The following is a 14,143-nucleotide window of genomic DNA, read 5'->3' as shown; positions in this document are numbered from 1 at the left end:
TATACATATATGAGCATCTCTGGATTTTGTTTCCCTAGTCAATCCAGAGTAACTCATTGGGCTTTTGTTTTGTTCTGTTTGCTCACGAGCAACATCTACTGCGTATCATGCGGCAGCATGTAACCTGCTGATGTTATTCTCAGGTGTTCACTTGCAGTTATTCAATGTTATGGTTTTCTGTCTAAAACAGAACAACATAGACTTAGGCTTCAAAATAAAATCAGGGGCTTCAGTTCTTGAAAATAGTGGATATAATCACTGATTTTTTTTCACTAGCATTGATAGGCAGATTTGGGAAGGAGTGATATTTTATAGCAAAATAGTTTAAAAGAAAGAAAATTATCATAAAGACAATTAGCACAATTTTATGGCAAAAATGGCACTCATTTTTAGAGAAAAAAAGAATCCAGAATCCTCCCAAAGTGGAGTTATGTCCATACATAACAAATACCAGCATCTACTGTGAACTTTTACATTCCACTCAATTTTGCAATTTAATTTAATTTAATATGAATTGCTTTAGATTACTTCTAGTTTTGTCTCAATTTCTCAGTGCTAAAACATGACATTTGTAGCTTTAAAGGGCAAATGTACTTTATCAACATTCAGGAGGCGAATGGCCTGAATTTAGGGGAATGGTTCTAGAGGAAGAGCTTCTTTGTCTCGTCTGGAAGAAAATCCTTGTCTCTTCTCATTACTCTTCCTTGTCTCCTTGGTGATATCCAGATGGATTCAGTCTTTCTTCAGTTTGGGTCTCTACTCCTCTGCTTAATCTGTTCTTTTTACATCTGAAAATTGATAGGCTCAATGCTGATACAACTTCTTTAATGTACCAAAGAAAATCCATAAATCCAAATTTGATTGCAATTATAGTAAATAGGATTTTCAATACATACTTATTTCTGAGGGCCACAATTCAATATAAAACACACCTTTACAAGTATCTCATCCTTCAAATATCAGCATAGTCAGTCAATATATGCAGGTTTCAGTCAAGCTTCCAAGCTAAGACTAACTTTGATTTAGAAGAGATATTTTAACAACAATCAACATATATAACTTGGTTGAAAGCAGAAAATACCAGAAATATATTTTCTTGTACTTTATTGACTATGAAAAAGGCTGTGTATCATAACAAACTACGGATAGCATTGAGAAAAAGGGGAATACTAGAGCACTTCTTGTGCCCATTCAGAACTTGACATAGACCAGTAATCTGTTGTGCAAAGAGAACAAGAGAATCCTGCATGATTTAAAACCAGGAAAGGTGTATGTCTGGGTTGTATCTTTTCCATCTCAACTCTCTGACATTGAGTCTATGCTGACTGATATTTGGAGAAAATAACCTAAGAAGCTACAAAAAAGAACTCAGGATCAGAAATGGAGGGAGTTTTATTAACAACATTCAAAATAAAATGACTATGCCTTGCTTGCTGAAAGTAAGGAGGAATTGAAAAACAGGCTAATAAAGGATTTCTATTTTAAATATGGATTGCAAATGAATGGAAAGAAAACCAGCTGGATCAATAGGTAACACCATAATAAATAGAAAAAAGTTTGGCGTTGTCAAGGAATTCATCTTGTTAGGATCTACAATCAATGCTTATGGAAGCAGGAGTCAAAGATCCAACAAACCATTGGTTTGGGTAATTCTGCAGCACAAATCTCCTTTGGAGTGTTGAGAAACAAGGATGTTACTTTGAGGACTAAGGTGAACTTGACCAAAGCCATGGCGTTTTCAATTGCTTTATATGAATGTGAAAATGTAACATCAAATAAGGAGGACTGAACATGAGAGCAGCAGAATTCAGGAAGACCCTCGACAAGATGGAGTGCATAATAGTTAAGGTTTATTGTGCCAACTGGCCAATGAACATGTGGGATTAATTGAAGGACAGAGATAAATGGCTCGGCAGCCCTGGGTGCTGGAGCAGCCATGTGGAGAGCCCTGCCAGCGCTGAGATGCTTACACACACATAGATTCATTTTTCCCCCTGCAGTCAGTGTCATTGTGCATGTTTTGTGAGATGGAGGAGGACTTTATAGACTGGAGTCGGATATATGAGTTAATGTCAGACTTATGGACTTGGCAGCACTGCGTTGGGATGCTTTCTTAATGTACACTTACACTTTATTTAAAACTCTCTCTTATAAAATATGTGTGGCTATGAATTTTGTTTCTCTGGTCTGCCCAGACTAACAGAGTGACACTTGGCTGCAACATGACAGCAATTGTGATGATGGCTTAGAGGAGCAGGCTAAGCTTCCCTTTGTTAGGCATAGGGACGGCACGAGTGGGAGCCACCTAGATGGCAAGTAGCAACCACAAAAATATATGCAGGTGACCCACATTTCCTTGCTGAAGATGCAAATGGCTGGAAGCACTTACTGATGAAAAGCAGACTATAGCCTTTAGTATGTATTACACCTCAAAATAAAGGAAACAGGTATAAGTTATCCAGGGTTCATGGGGAGGGAGGAAAAAGTGAGGACTTGATATCAAGGGCTCAAGTAGAAAGAGGGTGTTTTGAAAATGAGGATGGTAACAAATGTATGCATCTGCTTGACGCAATGGGTGGATGTATGTACGTATGTATGTATGTATGGATGGATGGATGGATGGATGGATGGATGATAATAAGAGCTGTATAAGCCCCATTAAATAATTTAAAATAATAAATAAAAATAAAGGACAGAGTATCTTACAATTGGATCCATAAGCATTATCTTAATAAATGGAGGGAAGATGGAAATTGACCAGGAATTTGTTTGACTTGAATTCTTAATTACTTCAATGTAAATAACAGTTGCCATAAAATGAAATGTTAAACTCAGTAAATTTGCCATAAACTGTATGTGTTCAAATGAAAGATATCAAGAGAACTTAAGATATACCTGACCAAGGCATGTTTCCAATGTTTCACATTCAGGTAAAAACTAGACCCAAAGAAGAAGAAGAAGAAGCCTTTACATTATTATTGTGGTCAAGAACATTTCATTAGATCTCCAGAAGAAGGAAAAACAAATCTTTCCTGGAAGAAGTACAACCAGAAAAGCTCTAAGTAGGGAGCTGGTCACACTTGGTCCTGAAGAAGGCCAACAGGCTTGGTGAAGCAGTGGGTCGGGGATGGAGAAAGACCCAGAAAAGTGGATAAACACTGATTCCAAGAGCATAGGCCAACAAAGAAAAACAAATTCTTGGTTTCTGGTTTTTAGGCTTCTTCCTGGGGTTATTTGGGAATCTGGTTTTGAAAAATTAAACTGGATAAACCACATCAGCTCTACTTTCTTAGATATGGTGTTACACTCTATGTGTAGTTATTAAATTACAGTGATTTCTTAATTTGTGAACCTAGTTTTAAATACAAGAAAAAGTCAGACCCACAAAAAAGGAAAGAAATGTTTCAAAAAGAATTAAGTATTAAAGGACTTCCAAAGGAATTTTTTAATTTAGATCCATGATAGCTTGGTTACATATTGCACTGCCAATTAGAAGGTCAATGGTTCAAACTCACGAGTCACTCTTCAGCCTTTAAAAAATGTAAAGGTTTGGAAATACAAAGGCGTAGTTCTTCTCTGTCCTATAAGGTCACAATGATTTGGAATCTCTTAGTTGGCAACGGGTTTTTCTTTTTGGTATGTCTATATATAAAGAAAATGTATGTGAGATACTGCAAAGCCAGAAATAACTTGAGAAAAGTGTAAATAAAAAAGGACCGTGAAAAACACATATATGAAGGCATGAGAGCAATTTAGAGTCTGGAAACTGTATGTGTCATGGAAATTTTCACATATATTTTAAGAGCTAATATTTTCCAGCAGTTTTGCAGTAAACATTTCACAACATATTTTAGTATACAGATGTCTATGGATAATTCATGTTAACGTGTCCAAGGTGAGGTTGACTTCTAGCTTCTTTATAAAAAACATTCGAACCTATTTTTATTAGAACAAAGTGTTCTTTTATTTAATCTTTTATTAGGGGCTCATACAATTCTTATCACAATCCATACATACATCAATTGTGTAAAGCACATTTGTACATTCATTGCCCTCATTATTCTCTAAACATTTGCTCTCCACTTAAGCCCTTGCATCAGATCCTCATTTTCCCCTCCCTTCCTGTGCCCCCTCCCTCATGAACCCATGATATTTTAAAAATTATTATTTTGTCATATCTTTACCTGTCCAACGTCTCCCTTCAACCACTTTAATGTTGTCCATCCTCCAGGGAGGATGTCACATGTAGATCCTTTTAATCGGTTCCCCCTTTCCAACCTGTCCTCCCTCTAACCTCCCAGTATCGCCACTCAGACCACTGGTCCTGAGGCGTTCATCTGCCCTGGATTCCCTGTGCTTCCAGTTCCTATCTGTACCAGTGTACATCCTCTGGTCTAGCCAGACTTGCATGGTAGAATTGGGATCGTGGTAGTGGGGCGGCAGGAAGCATTTAAGAACTAGAGGAAAGTTGCATTTTTTATCGTTGCTACAACGCACACTGACTGGTCCGTCTCCTCCCAAAGACCCTTCTGCAAGGGGATATCCAGTGGCCTACAAATGGGCTTTGGGTCTCCACTTTGCACTCCCCCCTCATTCTCTATGGTAAGATTTTTTGTTATGATGATGCCTGATACCTGATCCCTTCGACACCTCGTGATTGCACAGGCTGGTGTGCTTCTTCCATGTGGGCTTTGTTGCTTCTGAGCTAGATGGCTGCTTGTTTACCTTCAAGTTTTAAGATCCCAGACGCTTTATATTTTGATATTCAGTCATCATCAGCTTTCTTTGCCACATTTGCTTATTCACTCACTTTGTCATCAGTGGTTGTGTTGGGAAGGTGAGCATCAAAGAATGCCAATTTAAAAGAAGAAAGTATTCTTGCATTAAGGGGGTGTTTGAGTAGAGGCCCAAGGTCCTTCCACCACCTTAATACTAAACCTATAAATATAGGCACATAGATATATGTCCCCATCCTCATATATATATATTTCCATGTACATGTCTTTGTCTAGACCTCTACAAATGCCCTTTGCCTCCCAGATCTTTCCTCTATTTCCCTTGACTTTCCTCCTTTCACACTATCATGCTCAGTCCCAACCAGGGTTTCAGCAATTCCTTTTGGTTACATTACCCTTGATCGTGCCCTACCAGGCCTCTCACACCCTCTTCAGAACCAATTTGGATAACTTGTTGTTCCCTTGTCCCTGGGTTTGTTAACACCACTACCTTTCCCCCCACCTACCCCTCTTCCATGCCCCCCCGGAAATGTCGGTCCCGCTGTTTTCTCCCCCAGATTGTTCATCCACCCTGTCTTATTTAAACAGACCTGTGGAGATAATAACATGCACAAAAACAAGACAGAGCAAAACCAAACAACAATATACAACAAAACAAGAACAACAAGATAACAATGACAAAAAACAAAACACAATAAGAAAGAAAATTTGTAGTTAGTTCAAGGATTGTTCGTTGCCCTTTAGGAGTCTTTTCCAGTCCAGTCTTTTGGGGCACCACACCCTGGCCCCAATGTCCACCTTCAGCATTCCCTGGGGACCTCGCTGCTCCATTCCCTTATTTTCTGTTGCTCCCCTTTAGTGTTTTGCCTTTGTGTGGGGGCATCAGATCGGGTGCAATTCCCACACTCTCTCCCGTGTTGTCCCCTAAAGGCTGTGGGTCAGTGAGGCACATCATGTCTCATAGTGGTGCCAAACTATTAGGGCCATCAATGAGGGAATTGAGACCAACTTGAGAACTTTGACACAAGTAATACATAGGCTATCAGAAATAGGGAAGGACACAAACACAGAGGAAGCACAAATTGACAAATGGGATATACTGAAGATAAAACACCTGTGTACATCAAAATAATTCAGCAAGAGATTTATAAGAGAGTCCACAGACTGGGAAAACATCTTTAGCAATGACACATCAGACAAAGGCCTTATTACTAAAATCTACAATACTCTGCTAGCTTCCAAAAAGAAAAAAACCAATAGCCCACTTGAAAGGTGGGCAAAGGACTTGAACAGAAGTTTCACAGGGGTAGAAATCTGAATGGCCAACAAACATATGAGAAAATGTTCCCAATCTTTAGCCATAAGATAAATGCAAATTAAAGAACAATGAGGTACCACCTAACACCCTCAAAGGTAGCCCAATAAAAAAAAATCAGAAAGCAACAAGTGTTGGAGGGGCTGTTGGGAGACAGGAACTCTCATCCACTGCTGGTGGACTTGAAAGTGTATATGACCACTATGGACATCAATCTGGCAATACCTAAAATAGATGGAAATCAAGTTACCATATGACCCAGCAATCCCCTTACTGGGCATATACCCAGAAGAGGCGAGACAAACCAAGGCCAGACATCTGTGCGCCAATGTTCATCGAGGCACAGTTCACAATTGCAAGGAGTTGGAAACAACCCAAATTTCCATCAACGGACAAGTGGAATAAAATGCTGTGATATATACATACAATGGAGTACCACGCATCGCTAAAAAGCAGTAATGAAGTATGAAGCACATCGCTGCATGGGAAGAACTGGAGGAATCATGCTAAGTGAAGTAAGTTAAGCACAAATGGACAAGTACAACATGAGTCCGTTGATCCCCCCAACTATCATGATCTGAATTCTACCATGAAAGTCTGGATAGAGCAGAGGATGTACACTGGTGCAGACAGGAGCTGGAGGCACAGGGAATACAGGGCGGATGATACCTTCAGGACCAAGGGTGTGAGGAGGGATACTGGGAGGGTAGAGGGTGAGTGGGTTGGAAAGAGGGAACCGATTACAAGGATCTACATGTGACCTCCTCCCTGGAGGAAGGACAACAGAAAAGGGGGTGAAGGGAAACTCCGGACAGGGCAAGATATGACAAAATAACAATTTATAAATTTTCAAGGGCTCATGAGGGAGTGTGGAACGGGGAGGGAGGGAAAAAATAGGACGTGATGCAAAGGGCTTAAGTGAGAGCAAATGCTTTGAAAATGATTAGGACAAAGAATTACAGAAGTGCTTTATACAATTGATGTATGTATGGATTGTGATAAGAGTTGTATGAGTCCCTAATAAAATATTAAAAAAGAAAAAGAAAATAAAAACTTATGAATAAAAAAATTTGCAAAAGAGGCATAGGGGAAAAGCTACTGTATACAAACATTACTGGGGTGAGGACCAGGTAATATGGCAGGGACCAAACCAAATGCAGTGATACACATGGTAGACAACTAAAAGGGAGGTGGGGAAAGGAAAAAATAAAAATAAAATATAAATTGGTAGCGGGTGCACAGGGCACTAGGGGATGGTATTGTTTATATTTCCACAGGGAAAGAGGGACCAGACTTCAATTCAGTGCTCCAAGATGTGAATACAATGTGTCTGCGTGGAGTAGGGTCCAGTGGAGAAGTCTTGGAGGCCAACCCCAACCCCAACTACTAAGTGGACACCTGCCCCTCCCCACAAAAGAATTTATTTCAAAGGATGACACTGAATATGCAACTCCGGGAGAGGTACATATCTGATCAGAGCACACACGGGAGCAGATGAAGGGGGAGGAGGAGAGAGTGGAGCACATCCTGACCTACCAGGCCTTGAGGACGATGCTCCCAATTAGAGCAGCCAGTCCACAGAGAGGACTATATGGCCAGCCCTCACTGACCCATAGCTCTAAGCTTTCTTTTAAGGGTCTCTGTGCAGAGATGGAGAAGTTGTACCAACTTATAACAGTACTGGAACATGTTCATAAGCTCTTTGAAGTCTGGCGGACCCATTTTGGGTTTTAGAACTCTTGATTCTCTGTATTATATCAAAGTCACTACCAGTCATTCAATGAGGACTCACAGGTGCCCTAGAAGACAGAGTGGATTTCCCCCTGCGGGTTTTTGAAAGTGTACCTATTTATGGTAGCAGAAAGCTTCATCTCTGTCTTTCAGAGGTGCTGGTGGCCTCAACGAGCTGACCTTGTGATTATCAGTCAAACACATAACCCACTATGTTATCCGAACTCCTATTTATAGTAACAAAAAATCAACCAATAACTAACTCACTACCATTGCGCCAATTCTGACTCAAATACTTTTTGAGGTAGGACGGGACAGCCCTTGTGGGTTTCGAAACTGCAACCCTTTACAGAAGTAGAAGTAGAGGTCCTATCTTTCACACACAGAATCTGGTGGCTTCAAATTACTGACTTTGTGGTTAGCTGTCCCATGCATAACTACCAGGGCTCTTCTGCTGTTTCCATCGCACTCTTAAGATTAAAAATAATAATAATAAAAATTGGAACTTCCCGCTACTCAGTTCCTGACTAAAGTGGAGGGATACTTGCGGAAAATTCTAAGTTCATGTGATTAGCACTGTTGAAATATTATCTTGGGAAGAGACCATGTAAAGTATAACTTGACATATTTAATACAACTCCAGGTACTTTAAATAAAGCCAGCTTTCATTGTCTTTATCTCAGGCTCACGAATGTGCCATTAGACTATCCTGATGATGTGGGCGAGCAGAATGAAGAGTGGTTCATGGACTCTGTTCTGAATCGCAGAAACTAACGGGGGTAAGAGGACAATGGTGCCAACATGGAAGCAGCAGCTCCGATCTACCCGTAAACAAGGCTAAACTCTGAGGAATAAGACGGCAAGTTCAAAACTATTACTGCAAATGAAATATCTAAATAGGAAGTTATCATTTATTTATTTATCCTCCAGCCATATTTATATATTTCTGAAGGTGGTCTTTTCAACTTGTTCACCTTCTTCAAGAGAATTCTGAGCTTTTTATTTACACCATATCAAAATAACAGTTTTGCATACTCAAGGGTCACAAATCACGATCCTTTTAAGTATTCCTTGAGTCTTGAGTGCAAAATAGTCTAATCGGGCAAGATCAGGGCTGTAGGGTGTATGCAGCAGGCTTTCTCAACAAAATTTCAGCCCTTACTTCTTTTTGAAGAATGAGTAGGGGCATTGTCATAAGGATACTATTTTATTTTAGATTCTTGCTTATATGTTTCTGTCCATTTCTTCACCAATGCAGTTTTTAATGTTGTGAATGTTTTTCCTAATTGATCATCCTGCATACTTAGAGAAAAATCTGCCAAGGTTACACCTGTGTGATCCCTGCCATCAATCTATCCTCAGCTGACCTCAGAGAGCCTCTGTTCTGATGTGACCTATTTTTGAAGGCCCCCAAAGGAGACTAAAGCAAGTGTCCACTGAAGGCTCCGGTCTGTGCCTGGACACCGACTGCAGAGATATGTTTATATCAGATTTATTTTATTTTAATAAAAAGTACACCAATGAATTGCATCTACCTGGGACGTATGCATCTACCTGGGACCACTGAGTCAGAATTGACTTGATGATACCTGAGGCACACGCAAAGAAGCATTTAGAAACTTTTAAAGGATACAACACTATTCTGAAGGTCAAATTCTTTCAACAAAATCCTCTAACTGTGAGTAGTTACTGAATTGAGGGTTCTAATGTGCATCACATTCTTAGGCAGAAAATAATAAATGACTTGTTGGCAGGGATCCCTCTTTCTGTCAGTTTCATTTGGCTAAATGATGAGAAAATACAATATTGTTTAAAGACTCACTTTGCTTTGGGCAGCATTTAGATATGTGAGTGCATTTTAAAACCTAATAATGATCTGTTTTTCAGTGTAGAAAATTAGAAATTGTAACATGTCAGTCCTCTTGAGAACTTTCATTGAATTCTTTATTTTATTTGATCAGTTATTTACTGCTGTATGGAAACATTTTTTCATTATTTGAGGTCGAAAACAGCATAAACAACATTGAATAGTTACATTTGATTTTTCTACTAAGTAAAATCACATCCATAGTTGTTTTTTGTCCTTTTTTCTTTTTTTTTCCTAGTTGTTTTATCTGCATAAATTTCACTTGACCTTGTGCTGGAACCGAATCAAAAAGGAACTGTTTTAAGTATTGTCTTCAATGTTTGCTTGCTGCTAGTCGATGTTATCTATGATATAATTCTGTTCTACTTTGTAAAACTTACTATTTCCAAATACAAAAATATGCCTTGTTTCACTTGAGCTATGGGTTACATACATATGTAATTATATATTTTATATACATAGTAAATATTTACATATACTTATGTAAAAATTATTCTTAAAACAAACTGGTTCTATTTTATGGTTATTTATTAGCTACTTCTAAGTTGGAGGTGATTATTCCTCTGCTAATATCCCTCTTCAAGGATGATTTTTGAAACAATTGATTTTTGACATCCATTAGTTTCAACTTTCTTTGTTTTTTTGTTCAAAGATCACGATATCTAAGACAAGTTGAAATTGAAAACCAGTGGTTACTTTCTCCAATGCAAAATCCTCAAGCCTGCTAATTCCTGCTCTGCTGGCAGTCTCGGTCCAAACAGAGAATAATCTCACCTGGACCTATGCTGCTACTCTAACTGGACTGGGGTGGAAAGGAGGAAGCTCTCTTCTAGTTACAGTGCTCAGATAAGGGGTTCATGTCAAACTCAATGCAAACGCCCATGATAAAGATGCTAATCAACCAGCAACTCTAATTCATTACTGGACAGTCACCGATGTATGTGATCCTGTCCAGAGAGGTAACAAATGTGTTTCTTCCCTAATATACATCTTTCTCAGCTCTCAGTATTTGGGCAGAGTTACAATCTGAGACCATAAACTATTCTAAGATGAGTTATCTCAGGAAGATAATTTCTCTCCTTTCCTAAGGTGTGTCTCCTGAGGGTCTACTTGTATGCTTACAAATTTTGCTAAGGCTGAATGCCTTACGTGAATCATGCATATGTTGGTTGCAGGTGGACCTCAAAACTCTTGTTGCCATGGAGTCCGATCCTGCTCCCAGGGACCTTGTAGGACAAGGTAGAGCTGCTACTCTGCATTTCCGAGGCTGCAGCTCTTTATGGAATAGAAAGCCTAGTCTCTCCGGCAAAGCAGCTGGTGCTTAGAATGGCCTTCCTGGCGTCGAACAATTCACTACATAACTACTACACCTCCAGGCCTCCAAGTTAGTTAACTATCTGTAATGCCTAAATATCAGAGACACCACAACATCATTGGAAATGAAGGAAGGTATAAAAAAATACATTTTTAGCAGATAACTTACAGGATGTAGCCCCATACACAGTCAGTTAAACCAATACCATTGCTAAAATCCAACTTATTTTAATCACTAGAAAAAATAATTTCCAAATCACATGTAAATACTGACACTAAAAATGCTTATTGGTGGGTTCTTAGGAGAGTGAGGCACCAATGAAAATTGTGTAGGTAGGTGATCAAAATAAATCACTGAAGAAGACTAAATGCAAAGAACGGTATGTGACTGGCAGAAGGTTTTTGGTTATTGGGAAAGATATTGAGGAGTAGCCCTGGAGGTAAAATTACTGAACAATAAAGAGAACAGAAGGGACTAAATAATGTCACTAGGAGTTCAATCTCTCAGAATGTGAAATCATTTTTGCTGATAAATAGGTATTGAAATAATAGAGAATATTTTCATGAAAAATAGTCATTTAGACACGGGGGTAGCTAGACATCTTAATTGTGTCCTATATATAATATAAGGTGCTAAAAAGAGCATGAACACCAGAGAAATAAAGAAATCCAAATTTGATGGAACAGAAGGGTAAAGCAAAGAGCTATGTGCTTCAAATTCTTATTTAAATTCAGAAGGACCTTGGACATGATCTAAGAAGAGGAATTGTCAAGAAACATTCTTGATTCATGGGAACTTGAGGTCTGATTTAAACCCAGAAGAATTGTAACTGCTGTGGGATGAATTGATTCGATGACAGTGGAAGAATGCAGTCACTGAAGTGAACACAGTAGCTCAGCCAAGAAATGAATATGGAACTAACCAGTGATAATGAAAATGCAAATGAGGGGACTGGGAGACTTTTATTATAAAAGATTGATTAAAATGTGGTTTTATTTTTAAATCTCAGTTTAAAAGAAAAGAAACTATTTGAAAAACATTTCACCTCCAAATTCACTGATTGATTCCTTGTTGTGAATGAAATAACCCACGATAATTTCTCTACTCCAAATTCTTTTGTTGTCTTTCTCACTCTATTCCTGCTATCGTTGAAGTTAGCTCTTTTGTCTCATTACAAACACATTCTATAAACTATAATAATCTCTGTTCATTTTGATATTTGAGAATCTTATTATTGTGCTCTGGCTTAAGATGTCGTTTAGAAAGACCAGAAGAATACATTACTGAGAAATATGTGCCAGGATCAGTTGTTTGGGGTATGAGTTGTTCCTTTACTCTTAAATGCAATTAGCTCTCAGGGGAATTTATCTGTCTCTTTTTTCTCAGGACCAGACTCATTTCACCAGTTCAAGTTCCATACTATGGGTTCTGAGTTGAAATAGGAGGAGCTTAAATGGCCTAGCTTCTCCAAATCTATTTTGTCCATTAGTTACTTGACCATAAATGTTTCTACATGCTTTGCTTCATCTTACATCAGTTAGACAAATTGATTTGCTAATTTGATTTCAAAATAATTTTGATTCCATCAGAAGAAAGGGTTTCATTAAATACAATACCAAATTATTTAAATGTATCTTTAATTTTTTTCATGTTATGACTCAATATACTTAGTTAAAATGATCACCACTTCAGGGCTTTTTTAGTATAAAAATAGAAAATGCAATCTTTTACTGGCATCTAATTTCAATCTTTGATGCTTGAGAATATAGATTTCTCACCTGCTTGACATGGTATTGATGTATTTCATTGCTGAAATTGGCATAAGATTTATCATATAGTTAATATTGAAATGGTGTTTGAAGAATTGAGAGAAAACTGGGGGCTTATAAGAAAAATTATATTTAAAATATTTTCCTCCTGTGTGAAAAATGCACCCATTTGCTAGAAATATCAGTTTAATATAGCAATTATCAATGTATTAAACTGTCGATCCAAATCAATAGTGCAAGAAATCATGATACAATCAAACAATTGTAAAAGCGGTTCCAATAGAAAGTTTTCATAATGTAGAAAAGTGTAGTAGGTAGTTACCTCTTTTTTATACAATGTTTATTTTTATCCCTTATCCTCTACATAAGTGAAGATTTTAGAAAAGTAATTCATTGGAGGATATCAGGATATTGCCTGCCATCTAGTGGGCATTCTCCAAATCCTTGCAGAATTATGAAACTGCAAGAGAGAGATGAAATGAGGGCAATGCCAGCCGAGTACTCTAAAGCATCATAAAATGTCCAAATTTATAGCGACGACAGAGAAGTGACCTGTGTTGTGGAAGTTTCCTAAAGGCACTGTTTGAGAATGTTCTTCTGAAGGGTAATATAAACTTGTATTTCTAAGGCAAAGAATCAGAATAAAACTTGCTAATCCAATGTATGTACATTTTCCAAACAGCATGCATTAGTAAAGGAAAAACATGGTTAGAATTAAGTAGGTAAAATACCGTAATTAAAAAATTTTAATATAGCCACATAATATAATACCATATCAGGGAATTTAAGGTTCTGATGATATTCTAAACAGAATACACTTTGTATTTCAATGGTTTTGGGTGAATAAATTTGTGCTTTTCAAGAGGCTTCAAATTAGGAAAAGTCACATAATACAATAACTTGATTAAACTAGAGATGAATAAAGAAATAAGCAATTTACCTGGTACAGGCTTAGGTGAAGTGTAACTTCATAGATACAAGTTTTAACAGTAGCTTCTATGGCATACTTTCAGATAAAATATTTGCAGTAGCTAAAAAAAATCACTTTCTAAGCTTCTGCATTGATGACAACTATGAATGAGCTCATCTGTACATTGTTTCTTGTTGATAATGGAAGTCTTTCTGATAGAAGTTAGTGAGCACTCTTTAATTTCTCATGCTGACATCATCCTTTAAGTTAAAGTTCCTTATACAGATAATCCTATACACACACCAAATTTCCTAGCCCCCTCCCATTGTTCATCCATTCAGTTTTGGCTTTAAATCATATACAGATGCAAACAGGACTAAGGAGGTGGCTCCCACCGAGCAGAGAGACCTTGTGTGCCACCATTGGCAGACATACAAGGTATGCAATGTGCCAAGTACAGCACAATTTTACTGGACACCTAAGTGCTTCTGAAAGCACCT

This window comes from Tenrec ecaudatus, chromosome 2 (assembly GCF_050624435.1).
Source record: "Tenrec ecaudatus isolate mTenEca1 chromosome 2, mTenEca1.hap1, whole genome shotgun sequence".
Classification (NCBI taxonomy): Eukaryota; Metazoa; Chordata; class Mammalia; order Afrosoricida; family Tenrecidae; genus Tenrec; species Tenrec ecaudatus.
The sequence above is the reverse complement of the archived record's forward strand: the minus strand, read 5'-3'. Positions refer to the sequence as shown.